Genomic DNA, 14,546 nt, shown 5'->3' with positions numbered 1-14,546 from the left:
CAAACATAATGAAGTTATCTTAGAGTTTAGTGCATGAAGAAATATGATGTCTTCTGAAGGACTGCTACATTTTCCTGTATCTGATGAGAGCTTTGAAACACAAAGCAGTTCCTTTGTGGTCCTGGCTGCCAGGAGACACCAAGCTTGAGCTCCAGTGAACTAACAGTCCTTAGCTAAGGTTTTGGGGAAAATTCATCTCCTCTCCTTCATGACTATTTTCTTTGTTATTTATTTTATGTCACCATTGGTTTTATGTTGTTCACTGCTGTTTCAAATACCTTTGGAAATAAGTACAGTTTTTAAAAATCCATAAAATCACCACATTTGCCAATCTGGAATGTTTCTTTCTAAAACTATGATTCACATGAAATCCATTTATTAAATAATTGTTTAGTATCTGGGAACTGTCTGTTAAATTAAATGAATAAGCCCTCAATTACACCAGTGAGGTTAAATATGTTGCTAAGTATGATAAAATAAGATTTAAATGGACAGGTAAAATAAAGCCTGATATGTAATATTATGAGAGGTCAATACAGGAAGGGTTTTTACTGCCTAAGGGGAAATGAAGAAGACAGCACAGAGATAAGGTGCCTCCACTGAATCTTAAGGTAACACCACTGTGTGCTACTGAATATGGTAATGCTTGCTGTACACTGCCCAATACTAAAGGGTGTCATTCATATTATATATTATGAAATAGTATCCAATTTGGTACAACTTATTATTAACATATTAATACATATATTATGAAATATACAATATTGTACAGCAAGCATACTTATAAATATATATCATGTATGATGCATCATATATACATCATACGTTATACATGATATATATGATATACATGTCCTATATATAATGTATATACATGTTATGCCAATTTTCTTGCAGGGTGCAGTAAAATGCCATGAAGAAATGGCTTCTTTTATTTGCACTGTTATCCTATGGGCCAATGGTAGCACAAGCAGTAATTTTTAAACATGGAAATACCCATTAATTTAGATTTGATTTGACCAGGTTGTATATTGGACATGTTATTAGTTTTTCAATGCTTCAAGTATACACACCTTGTTAAGAATCACTGAATCTGGAGAGTAACATTTAGTAGAGAATGGAAAATTCTAGATATAAGAACTATTTGAAGCAGTGAGAGATGAAAAGAGAATGCAGGGACAATTTCATTGAAGAACAGATGATTCAAAATAAAAACAATAGGTGAGGGCCTTAAATACTGAGGAGTTTGAAGTCCATTATCTGGGCAATGAGGATTATTAATGTTTTATTTTAAATAAGTCAAATAATCAAGTTTGGGACTTAGGAAGATTAATCTGATAAATGAGAAGGGAGCAAATCTTCATGCAGGAAGATCAAGTAGGTCACGATGGCAGTGGTCAACATGGTGGTGATTAAAACCTGACTTAAGTGGATGCAGTGAAAAATAAAACACAGGAGACACAGAAAAAAATATGGTGAAGTTAAAACTGTTAGAAATTGGAAGCTGGTCGGGTGTATGGGTGACAATTTCAAGCTGAGTGACAGTAGGTATGGTGATGAAATTTATGGAGATTGAGAACACAGGCTTAGGGAGGGGGAGATGTGTGTTTAAGGCATCTGAGAAGAGACAGCCACAAAAGGTTGACATGCAGTTACACCACAGTGAGTCAATCACACCAGAGTATCCAAGAGTTCAAGGCCCAGATCCATGGAGATCTAGGTCCAAGTCTGGCCATGTGGGGCACCATAACAGTAGAGTAAATTACTTAACTTTTCTAAACCTCTATTTAAGTTGTAAAGCAGTAAATATTAGTATCACCCCAAGAGTTAAAAAATATTGAGATAATAAACACTGTACCAGTATGTAGAAAAGTCGTAACAATGCTAACTAATCTTATAATTAGGATAAAATTTAGGGGTCAAAAATTAAAATTTGGAATTAATTGTGCAGAGGTGCTGAATTAGACCCACAGAGAAAAATGCATTATCAAGGAAGAGAAGATATAGGAAGAAAAGAAAAAAATATAGCCTAGACCTTGATAGATCCCTATACTTAGAACGCAGGTAGGGCAGTGGGAACCCAGAAGTAGACAGGGAAACAGCAGCCAAGAAGGTCACTTTCTAATCTTTACATTAAAAAATAGGCAAAATTGAAAGAGTGATATATGAACTGTATTATAAGGGCTGGAGGTCTCAATTGCAGAGCTTTGCTAGAACTTTTCAGTCTACCTCAGAACCATAGTACTTAACCCTCCCATGTTTTGCTCTAAGAAAGAGGATGGAGCTATAGCTCACTAGATACAGCTTTGTACCATGCTTGTCAAAAAATTACAATAAGAATTGTTTGATCGTTACTGATTACTATCTGATAACATCAGAACAAAGTTTCATAAACATAAGTGCTACAGCATGGAAGTAATAATGATAACAAACCAAGGCTCTCTGTCTGATTTAAAAAACAGTGGGACATCTGCTTGGCTGCTACCGTAATTGGCTACCGGCCTGTTATTTTGTTGTGCTGGAAGAGGGACTTTATGTCCTGTGGATATTATTTGTTCTTGGTCCAGGGGGACCCAAGTTTCCATTAGATTACAAGCTCTATGCACATAGCCAGATGTGTGCAAGACTCTTGCATAATTTCTGTAAATCATGCTTAACTTTTTTCCTTTTAGTATTGGGTTTCTTTTAGTTTCCTTTGGTCCTTTCTCTGTGAGAATTAACTTGTATCTCCCTGGACTCACAGTGTCTGTGGTGTCACTTGGTGTGTTGTAACTCTCCCTGCCATAGCCTTTTGAAAGCCTCCTGTGATAACCAAACTAAACAGATACACTGACGTTTCAATATCACTGTTCGTTCGTGTTGACATTGGATTCAATTCTATTCACTCATTCATTTATTCTTTCATTCAGGAAATATCTTTTCAGCACCTGCTGTATACCAATCATGTAGCTAGATGTGTTCTCATATGTTATCCAAAGAATGAGTGTTCATGGTAGGATATAGAATGATTTCTAGAATAGCTCCCATTTAAAGACTTCTTCAATTAATCTCACTCTCATTTCCTCATGCACCGCTACCACCACTAAACCTGTTGATATTACTTTCTAAATATGTCTTAAATCCATCGTTTTTTCTCCACTTTTTTCTGCATCCTTTTTAGGCTGTATTACCATTACAGTCAAGCATAATTGCCTTACTGGTTTCTCCACCTGAATTCTTATCTCTCTTCAACCCATTAACCATGCTGCTGTTGGAGACTTTTTCTTTTTAATGTAACTCAGATCGAATCGTGAATCTTTCCAGATTAAAATACTTCAAAGACTTCTTGTTGTTCCTGGGATAAATCCTTACAAACTACTGTGATATCTGGCCCATCTCTAAACCTCCTGCATCATCTCTCATTTTCCCTGTTCTCTGTCATCCAGGGGCATTGGCCTACTGCTTTCTGCTTTCTGCTTTCAGTTATTTAAACCTGCTGTGCTCTTAGCTGTCCCTGGCAGGCTCATTGCAGTTGCTGCTCCCTTACCTTTCAATGCTTTCCTTAATTCTTTGCCAGTTAAAACTGACTCATGTTTAGATATTGGTTTATTTAGCTCAATGTACATAAAGCTACATTAGCTAAATAAACTAATATCTAAAAATCTTGTATGTATATGTACATGGGAATGTATGTATACATATTTGTGTGTGTATATGTGTATGTATGTATGTGTATATGTGTGTATGTGTGTATATACATATATGTACATACGTATATACATACATATGCACACACAAATATATATACATACATTCCCATATACATATACATATATCCATACATATCCATATATTTACATACATACATTATATATCCATATACATACACACACACATATATATATATGCATGCATCTATTAGGGAAGCCTCTCTGATCTCTCAGTCTAGCTTATCACATTGCAACTTTTTTCCCTTCACTAAACAATAATATACTTGAGAGCACAAATTTTGGCTCTTTACCACTTTTTCCCCAAAGGAGTAGCACAAAACGTATATGTAAATAGAATTGCAATATATCTTGCTTTTGAATGAAAAATGATTAACTGATAACCCAACCATCTTAAAAGGGAAGAATGCTGCTTTGGGACTATACTGTTTCTTGCAAATTCTTGTCAAGGCTTTTATAATTAATGAAGATGACAATAGAATGGAGGAAATAAATAAGGATACTAATTTAGAATAATTTTAGGCTTCAAAGATTTGAAACATTACTCCATTAAATTATTTTAATAGTATATATTTCCATTAATCTTCATTATTTTTGAAGACCAAACACAGAGTAAGCACTCTTCCCTAAAGTCAGCTTTTTCAAACATATATAATGTTATTTTACTTTTAAATTGGCAGATAAAATTGTGAGTATTTATTGTATAAAACATGATGTGTTTTGAAGTATACATAGATTGTAGAATGACTAAATCTAGCTAGTTAACATATAAATTACCTCACATAGTTATCATGTATGTGGTACAAACACTTAAAACTCACTCTCTTAGCATTGTTTGAGAAAACAATATATATATTGAAGTCAGTTGTGAGCAGCAATGGCAATAAAAACTTTACCTTAATCTGATGTTTAGAATAAGGACATTTCACATATGCTAGATTAGAGAAAAGCAAGTTAAGCTGAGAAGTTTAATAGTAAACCTTTGTCATGCTCTCCTGTAGAAAAATGCTCCTAATGAAGGATGTGTTTGGGTGAAATTGTTTATTCTATGAAAACAAACAAGCAAGTAAACAAAAAACCTTGGTAAGAAGAGTGCACTAATAGAATCACTTACAAATTAGCCCTCAAGTATCTTTCAGAGCCTGAATTTATAGTTTAGGCAAGCTAATAATGATACAAGGGCATTTTTTCAAATATGTTATTCCTAAACACAAGTTAGCAAGGTTAATGTGTAAGCATCTTGTTGAATAATACTCATTGTTTTCAAGTGGGCAGAGGGGTTTATGCCAGAATTTCTCTAGAAGGCCACAAACTGTTCCTTCCCAGTTGCGTTTCAGAGCCAGGGGTTCAAAAACAGTTCACCATTAACTTTTACACAATGGACTATTAATTTTAAAAGTCCTAAACACACTCAGCGTTACATACACAAGGATGAAGTAAATGTCATTAATAATACTTCAAGCACATTGGATGATGGCAATGGAATAGAGAGGAGAATTATCTGAAAGAGGAATAGCACTCAGAAGACTTCAGGGAAACAGGACATGGGAAGTGCTGGGTAGGAGTGAAAACATCAATCCTACTACTGCCTGTATATTGATGATGCTTTGCATATGTACAGATGAACTTAATTACTTGTTTTGAGAAAAAGATGTTCACACAGAAATGGGAAATTCTATGATACTGTCTTGTGAAGGACATTCTGGCAACAGCTGGAAACAGCTACTATTAGCAACAGGATTGTTGGTTCAACTTTAATGGCTTAAAGTTAGGCCAGACAACCAATTGGAAAAAAAAAAAAAAAGTCCTAAGTTTCAATGGACATTCTGTGATGAAATGTTCAGGTCTGAAGACAGTTGGTGAAGAAAACTTCTAGGGATTCCCTAAATGGAGAGAGTCAATGGTCTTGTCTCAGTGATTTACCACAGAGCCATCGTGCTTTTTAGCACAATCTACCACAACTTTTCCCTCTCCCTCACCACCTGTCCCTATAAGCTCATGCCCAGCAGGGAGTAAACAATTTAATGATAATGCATATATGATTCGTGGAAAGGAAATACAGGATTTCCTGTTCTTATGGGACATAATCCATATTTGAAGATAACAGTGCTTACAATGTCAGAGGCAGTCTATGATATTTACTGTGTTCATAGAAAATATGCATAGCTCTGTTCACTGAATTTTTAACATGCCTTCTTCTTTGATAAAATAATTTGTTTAAAAGTTCCTAGTTCAAATAATAGAGAAACCTTTTACACATAGGGAACAACACTTTTTTCCTTAATTAAAAAGTTCACATTCTACAATATTTGGAAATATGTGACCCTACTTTTCATGTAAAGACCATCTGACCTAAAGGGCCAACTCCTTGCCACCTGATTGTCCCTTTCTCTGTCACATATCAGACCTCTGACTGGCTGAGAGGTAGACATCAGGGCTGGCCTTCCAGGATCTGGAAGATCAAAGTCTGCTCATACAAACTGGCAAGGAGAATGTGAAATGCATAAATGCAAGAAATGAGAAATCTCCGTGGCTGGAGTGGTGGCTTATGGATCCTCTCTCTTTTTCCTGTCTTAGGGACATAATGCTTCTGGGAATGTCCTGGTGTCATAGCAATACTCTTTAGGGACCATTTCTGTGCTTTCTGTAACTTTGTTTAAGCAACAAAAAAGCAAAAAAAAAAAAGCTTTGGACTTGCTCAAAGGGTGGCTAATCTGATACAGATAAAGGGTGGATGAAACTCATTTTTAGCCTGTAACTATGTTGTAGGATGGAAAAGAAAACTTGCTTTTGGGTCAAAATTTTGTGGGTTAGACTCTCAAATGAATCAGTTATTCACCATGTGTCCATTGTCAAAACTTATCCTTTTAGTTGCAGTTTCTTCTCTGGAAAGTGAGCCTAAAATATTAATTTGAAAGCTTATTTTGGGATTAGAAAAGGAGAGTGAATTAGATGGTATCTACGTTGTAAAGGGTCAGGCACATGAACAGTGCTCAACACATAGGACCTATTATTAAAATATGATGAAAATACTGGTTATGGTAATTTGACAAAACAACCTTTTTTTGTGGATAGTGGTTACTACTTGATACAGAATAGTTTTATTTAAAGAGTGGTAACTCTAGTCTATCATTTCCCCTTAATATGATTCTGTAAAAGAAATTTTAATTGAAAATATTTAACTATCAGGAGAGAAATATGACTTTTCCAGTTTCTCCGTTCACTTCGTTTTAGTATAGAATTAGAGATTCTTAATATATAAATCCTAGAAAGTAACTTAGAAATCTTGTCATTATATCTTCAGAGTAATAACTTTCATCACAGGGTCTGTTTGGGCTGAGAGTAGAGCTTTATTCATATTTACCAGAAGTCCCAAGCAAAAATTTTTTAAACCAAGTACATTCTACAACCCTTCAAAAAAGATTCAAAAAACAATAATTTAAACCAAAGAACTCTGGCAGTGCATGGCACTTTCTGCCTCATTAAATGAGGCAAACAAAAAATGACCAAATGACTACTGAAAACATAGAGGAGAAAAAATACTAAGAAAGTTTACAGAGACTTTCCAGTAACAAAAGTTACTGGAACAAAAATCTGTTTTGTTGACTCAATAGTAATCAATATTCACTTTTATGTTGTTTTATACTTAAGACAGGAAAACCTGAGCCTTTCTCTTTACTATCAGAGCAAATGGCAATCATGAAGTGAAGCAAATTGATTATTGATTACTGATTACTTGAATTTCTATGTTTCATAAGTAGAACAACCATCTGTTAACAGGAATAACAGGTTTTAGCAGGGAAAGGATTAAGGGTTTTATTTTCCTCAACTGAGGCCCAAAATAAGCGAGATTTTTCAAGTTAACTTTCATTCCATTTGGCTCAGGTGTCAGGGATCTATATTTAACTTGTGTTAGGCATGCGTCCGAAGTGCTGGAAGGCTCAGGATGTCAATGGCTTTCAGATGTCAGGATAACCTTAAGGATAGATGAAGGGTTGAGAGCCTGTGCCTCATTTCTGAGTTCTCAGCTGCTGTGCCGTGGAAATCCTGTTTACTTTCTGCATCTGCTCCTGCAAGACTCTGGAGCCAGTCTTGAGGTCCTACATCTCTGAAAGCAAGCTCTTCTAGAAGTTGGTGAGCAGAATGCTTTTTGTTTAGAAGTGTGGCTATAAATGTCTTTGTAGTTGATGCACTCTCATCTAGTAAGTAACTATTATTTTTGGGCTCTCTAAAAAGGTAATTATCATCTGATATAATAGTTTAGTCTGTGATGCTTCTTTTAACATATTTGTAAGTTTTAACCAAATGGTTAAAGAAATTTGCTTTTTCACCCTTAAACCTCACATATCCACAAGTCTCTAAATTCCATAGGATGCTATGGATTTCTAGTTGCCTAGTTCATGTCTTTTACTTAGAAAACATCAGAAAACCCAAACTTCTCGTGATTTCAAAAAGTGTAATTGTACCTGAAACTTCTTTTCCTTTAGATTTCTTATTTATGTTTTCTGATAGGTTTTTAAGAAGATTAATCTTTTCAAAAGGATGCTCTAAAAATCTGGCCAATTTGATTATCCTCTTCCAACTTGGAAAAAATATGTATTTAAAATGAGACTAGAATTTGAATGACCTTCTTTCATGGAACTCTGGAAATGTTTTTTGGCTTGCTGTCACAACTGACAAATATATTTAAGAAATAATCTAAAAGACCAATCTTAACAATTTGACTCCTAGACAGAAGAAAACAAAAATCTTTTTATACATAAAACTTACTAAGCATTAATGATCATAGAAATTTTCTTGAGTGTGGGTGCCACATGTCTTATTTGTGGGGTGGGGGCAGATTTTGTTACATAGCAGAATTTTTATTATATGGTGTGTTTCATAATATGGCTACATAAGATCAGACAACACCGCCAGGAATGACAGAGTCGTTACTTATACAGAAAGTCAACTTAAGTTATGCATATTTCGAGACACAATTAAGGTTGATACAAAAAAAGAAAAGCAATTCCTTCTGTTTCTCCATGCTATTCTGCTGTTCTACAAGCCCTGGAAAAGAATTAGATAGGCTTCTTTGCCTTTACAAAAAAGGTCACTTTCTTTTATTATTTGGGGAATGGTTGCTTGGTGCTAGACTGAATTCTGGGGAACCATTTAAGGCTAATACTTCCAAAGGGGTAAACTTGTTCACACTCCTTGAGAGAACTCACAATTCAGATGGGATCTCTATCTCAAAGAGAAATAGGCAACCTATCTTGTTTTCAGGTGTAACTGACTAAATAATAAAAGTGGATTTGTGGGGCAATATATGAGACTTCTGTAATCCTGACAAGAGGAAAGGAAAAATATTTTCAAATGATGTACTATGCAAATACTAATTATTTGGAATCTGATACTTTTGTAAAGGATAATGACAACTGTGTAATTAACTGTTCTAAGAGTTCAAGAAAGCAAACACCTGAGGATAATAAAACAGTTTTCACCTGGGGAAAAGATAAGCTCTGGAACTCAAGAATTACGGTCAGGCAAAAAAAAAAAAAAAAAGAGTTTTAAACTGCTGAGAAATCATTGAAAAAGACTGCTTAAGGTTGTAGAGTGGGATGATTAAATGGAAGGAAATGTTTCAGAGCAAAGAAATATAAAGTTCTTGATGTGACTGTGGCTCATTTTGCTTTTGGCACAAATTGCTGATTAAGATGACTACTTACGGAATTTAATCTGATATTCTTAGTATTTACAAACTAATAAAGCTTCAGGTTAAATTGTTTTGAAAAATAAAGAAATGCTATAAAATGAGTGCACTTCAGATAAAAATTGTGAAGTGCGTGCAACGCGCTTCACAACAGGTTACTTTATTGCCACCTGTGAGGAGCAAGAGGAGGTACTAGAGGTAGGGGAATGAGGTTGGGTTTCCTTATCATGTGACTAGAATCCTCAGTCATGTCTAATCCACAGTGGTTCAATCATAAACAATAAATGCTCACCAGGAAAAGTAAATGATCACAAACAAATATAAGTGTGCAATGAATATAAAAAGAATATAGTCGAGTAAATAGTTTTAGTGTTTTGTTGTATATAGAAGTACAGTAATTGGTTAAGCCACTGGAATTTTTTTTTTTTTTTAGCAAAGTATGCCGTTGGTTCCACAATAAGCTTTCAAGTCATTTCTTTATGGAAAAGGGTAAAGTGAATTCTGATTTGTGTCTTCTGACAAACCATGTGGAGAAGTAACACTTTTAGATACGTGCTTGTTGGTACCCTGCTAAATAGCTAAAGATGTTTTGAAACATACTCAGAGACCTTTGTCACACAAACACTATAGTACAAAGAAGGAAATGACAGAAAATTGGCAAGCATTAGAGGGGACATAGGAGACAGCTTGGCTCATTCACCAAGGACTCCGGACTGTGCTCAAATGGAAAAGCATTGTTTGCCCTTCAGTGCTTGTGATGTTTAAAGGTGAAATTAGGATAGTTTTTAAAAATAAATTATTATTAGTTTCATCTCTTCATTAATGTTGTTCCTTCTCATTAAGTCTTATAAATATTACTTTTCTCATTTAAATTTTTAGAAAATTAAAAAAATATATATTAGTCATGTCATGTTTTACGACCATGACTTAATAAGAACACTTCAGTCTAATTGAAATTCATTTGGAGGTTCCTTTGGTCCCATGTTGGAACTTCACTGTAACTTTATGTAAAATGTAGCAAATGCCATTGCAAGATCTACTTCTTGTATCTCATTCTGGTCAGTTTTAGAAATGAAGTAATAAAAATTAGTGTGTTCAATACAATGGTCTCAGAAAATAGAACCCAAAGCATACTGTCTTTCCAGAGAAGATACAAAATTTTAAGTAAACTGGATATCTACTTTAAGACTGAGCCCTCAAACATGAAATACCTATTTTGTTTGAATACATGATGGAGTTGCTATCTTTCAAATACCTTTATTCATTGACATACTCTTTCAAAAATATTTAATGAACACCTACACTGCTTTAGGAAATGCTATTAGGAGCAATGTTATGCTAAACGTTTATAAGAATCTAGGATCATTTTACAGGTGGTTTTCTGAACCTTGTTCATATAGAATGAAACTTTTGATGAAGGTTAACAAACAAAAACTGTTAGTAAATGGTGAAAGCATATTCATCATTTTATGGACACTTTTCTCCATGACCCCACAACAACAGCTCTCTTAAAGTGTTATCAGTCTCTGGGGGAAAAAAAATGGACCAGATGAGTGACAGTTATATTTCCAGAAGGACTAGAAGGAAGATACTGTCAGAGTTGTTTCCATTGCTTGCTCTAAGCTTCTCGTTTTTGCATCATTTACTCTTAAAATGCTAAGTAACTTCACACAACATAGGAAGCCTCTCCAGAATAAAATATCTGTAGTATGGACTCTAAGCTTTAGGATGGATAACTTCCTAAAATTATTTCTTCTTGAACTATTTCATCTGAAATGGGGAATAAATACTACTCTTGATTTTATCTTGGTCTCTTGGGGAGACCTTTAATTTCTATTAGCCCCATCCTTTTAAGAGCTGTTTGGGCAATAGGTACATCTAAGCAGATGCATAGACAAGGAATTACAGTGCAGAAAGGTATGAGCTGTGATAAGCTTAATATACAGGGATAAGAGCATTCCTTACAGACCTTTGCTATTGCCTAGAGTTGGAGCATCTTGCCTGCATATAAACTCCATAAAGGTAATGGAGCTATTCCATTTGTAACTACTTGTGTTAGTAACAGCAATGTCCCAGTACCTGACTCATACATAATAAGCACTCAATAGATAGATTTTATTCATTTATTTAAAATATTGTCTAAATATTTCCTAAATCAAAATATTCATCTTCTACTAAGGACTATGACTAAAATTTTAAGAATTTTGAATCACGTAAATAACTTAGATACACTTCTTTCTTATGTTTAGCACTTTTTCTAAAAATATCCAAATTGTTGTAGAGCTCTACTATAACATAATACGTAGATCTGTGCAACTTTTTTTTTTGTATTAAATTCTCAGGTAGGTAGTTTAATGGAATGTTACTACTGCTGTTCTTCCCAGCATGTCTGGCTGGGTTTGTTTATTTTTACAATATAGGACAGATCCTCTACTCACAAAATGAATTATGGGATTTAATAGAGAAATATTCTATAATTTACAAGATGCTAAATATATAAACTCACAGATGCTGAGAATGTCTCAGTGAATCAATTCATGAAGCTCATTCATTTCATCTAATGCCCCTCAGTGATGTCCTAGTCCTTTTCCCCAGTCTGCATGCAAAACTTAGATGTGCTTGCTACTGTGCTCAGTCTCTTAGATGTCTTTGCCGCATGTACTGAGTTTTGGATGAAGCCAGAGAGAAACATTTAGCTCAGTCAGTTTCACTCTGGGTCCAAGGGTCATCTTGGAGATTTGCTAATCTTTCCTCCAGGAAAGGGTTGTGATTTCTCCACTTTTCACTTCATGAACAACCACAGCATGCACAGTACTGTTCTTTGCTAGCCTAGTCACGTATCCCCTCAAAACCCTCTCTGAAGTTGGGGGATGGTGACCAGCTGGTGGTAAAAGTACAGGCATCACCCATTTTCTTTCTCCATCCCTTAGTTCCTTTCTGACCTAGACAGCTGCTTGAATGTTCTTTCCCCTTCAGTCTTCCAATCTTTGTGTATTGTATCCTTGTACTGCAGCTCTGTTATAATCATTCAACAAAATTCTATATGGTTTACCAGCTGAAGTTGGGAAACACAGGATTAAGCAAAGTGAAAAATAAATCTTATTATTAAGAGGCAAACAGGATGCTTGCTATAATTCCTCCCATTATCTTCTCCACTCCATTAATATTCCTCTTGAGTATTAAAGGTAGCATTTTGTTCTCTCAACTCTCCCATGCAAAACTTCTGTACATAGTAACAGCAAGAGAGTTTCTGAAGCTGAAATCCTGTAGAATAAATAAAAGCAACTGAAACAATCTGAATGGTCCTTTGAAAAAAAGAAGAAAAAGAAAAGCACTTAATTATTTACCATGGCAAAGCAACAGCTATGAAGCTTGCGTTTTCTTTTTTTCTGAGGCTTAGGGATGGACGTTTACTTTCAGCTGCTCTGCCAAAGTTTACATTTTTTTCATAGCAAAAGCTACAAACAAGAGAAGTGGGGATAGTTCTTAGCACACTCTAAAACTAAGATCTACTGATTTTTTACAAATAAGGACGTGGAGGCTTGTAGAAGTTAGTGACCTTTTATGCCTTTGTCTAGCCATATTGCTTTCCTCAGTTTCCATTTCTGCAGATTTCCTGGGTTCCCATTCCCCATCCCCCACTTTCTAAGTGATATTATCAATTTTCATGACTTCACCTGTAATCTGAATGTTGAGGAGACCCCAGTCTACATCTTAGGACTCCAATCACTCTTCTCAACTTCAGACCCATATATCTCCATGCCAGTAGGTCAAGTTCTCGAGTTGAAAGTATCTAAACTCTTTTTGTTGTTGTTGTTGTTGTCATTGTCGAGACTGAGTCTCACTCTGTCGCCCAGGCTGGAGTACGGTGGCGCAATTTCGGCTCACTGCAACCTCCTCCTCCCAGGTTCAAGCGATTCTCCTGCCTCATCCTCCCGAGTGCTGGGACTACAGGTGCCGGCTGCCACGCCCAGCTAATTTTTTGTATTTTTGGTAGAGATGGGGTTTCACTGTGTTAGCCCGGATGGTCTCCATCTCCTGACCTCGTGATCCGCCCGCCTTGGCCTCTCAAAGTGCTGGGATTACAGGCGTGAGCCATATAACCTTGTTAATGTGTTCTGATTCAAGATGTACATTTTTATGTTCAAAATTAAATTATAATCCCCAAATGAGTGTCTTTTACTAGGCTTCAATTTATCCCAGCATTCAATAATATATATGCGTATAACGTATCCCCTGCAAATTATTTTAAAATAAAATGGTTAAATTTTAATAGCTATTTATTATCTATGTGGTACCTGCAAAGCACTCTAAAAATAATTATGCAAAGTGCCTAGTATTTAATGAGAAGTAAATTACTGGTTGAGGCATACTCTCTAGTGTTAGACTGCATATGTTTGAAACTTAGATCTCTAACTTTCCAGCTCTGTGACCTCTGGTAAGTTAGTAAACTTCTTTGTACCTCTGCTTCCCTATCTGTAACACATGGATAATAAACATGCCTACCTCATAGGGTAACTGTTCAAGATAAGCAACTTAATGCATATAAAATACTCATACAAGTGTCTTGCATATGGTAAGTTCCATAGAAGGGTTAAATATTATTTAAGTTTTACAATAATTTTAAAGTAGATAGTGTTATCTCCATTTTACAAATGAGTAAACAGACTTGGGGAGATTAAAAAATTGGCTCAGGATCTTGCAGCCAGTTAGTGAAAATGTCAATATTAAACCCTGATAGGACTAACTTCACACCACCCCTAAACCTGGTCCTATATTTCCCCTCCAGGTTAATAGTACCTCCTTTTGTCTTGTTACTCAAGCGTAAAACCTGAGACTTACAATTTTTTCCTCTCTACCTAGCTAATTAGTCACCAAGCCTTAGCTATTCATGCTAACTTCTAAATATCTTCCATATCCACTAAATATTTCTGAAATCTTTCCCACATTTCCCACCCCCCACCCCCATAGCCACTTTTTAAGTTCAACTACATAATTTCCTTTCTAGATTATTTTGATAGGTGTCCTCTGGCCTTCTCTCCAATCCATTCTTCATGCTGATGCCAAGGCCATCTCCTAAACCCAAATTTTGTCATGCGCTCCTTCTCTAAAAATCCTTGAGTAGTCCTATGTTGCTTTCAAGATAA

At 35.4% G+C, this 14,546-nt stretch overlaps 1 protein-coding gene across 3 annotated transcripts in view; it reads left to right on the top strand.

Annotated features, from left to right (window-relative positions):
- CD36 (CD36 molecule (CD36 blood group)) overlaps positions 1-14,546 on the top strand; it is a 191,877-nt gene that overhangs the window by 109,190 nt on the left and 68,141 nt on the right. The window contains exon 1 of one of the 3 annotated variants that reach the window (XM_004045654.5): positions 7,669-7,841. The exons of the other annotated variants lie outside the window; for them this stretch is intronic. The gene's annotated coding sequence lies outside the window, so the exon portion shown is untranslated. Of the gene's footprint in view, positions 1-7,668; positions 7,842-14,546 lie in introns of those variants that run through there. 3 annotated transcript variants of the gene reach the window in all.

This window comes from Gorilla gorilla, chromosome 6 (genome assembly GCF_029281585.2).
Source record: "Gorilla gorilla gorilla isolate KB3781 chromosome 6, NHGRI_mGorGor1-v2.1_pri, whole genome shotgun sequence".
In the NCBI taxonomy this organism is placed as follows: domain Eukaryota; kingdom Metazoa; phylum Chordata; class Mammalia; order Primates; family Hominidae; genus Gorilla; species Gorilla gorilla.
This window is presented reverse-complemented; position numbering and strand designations above follow the sequence as displayed.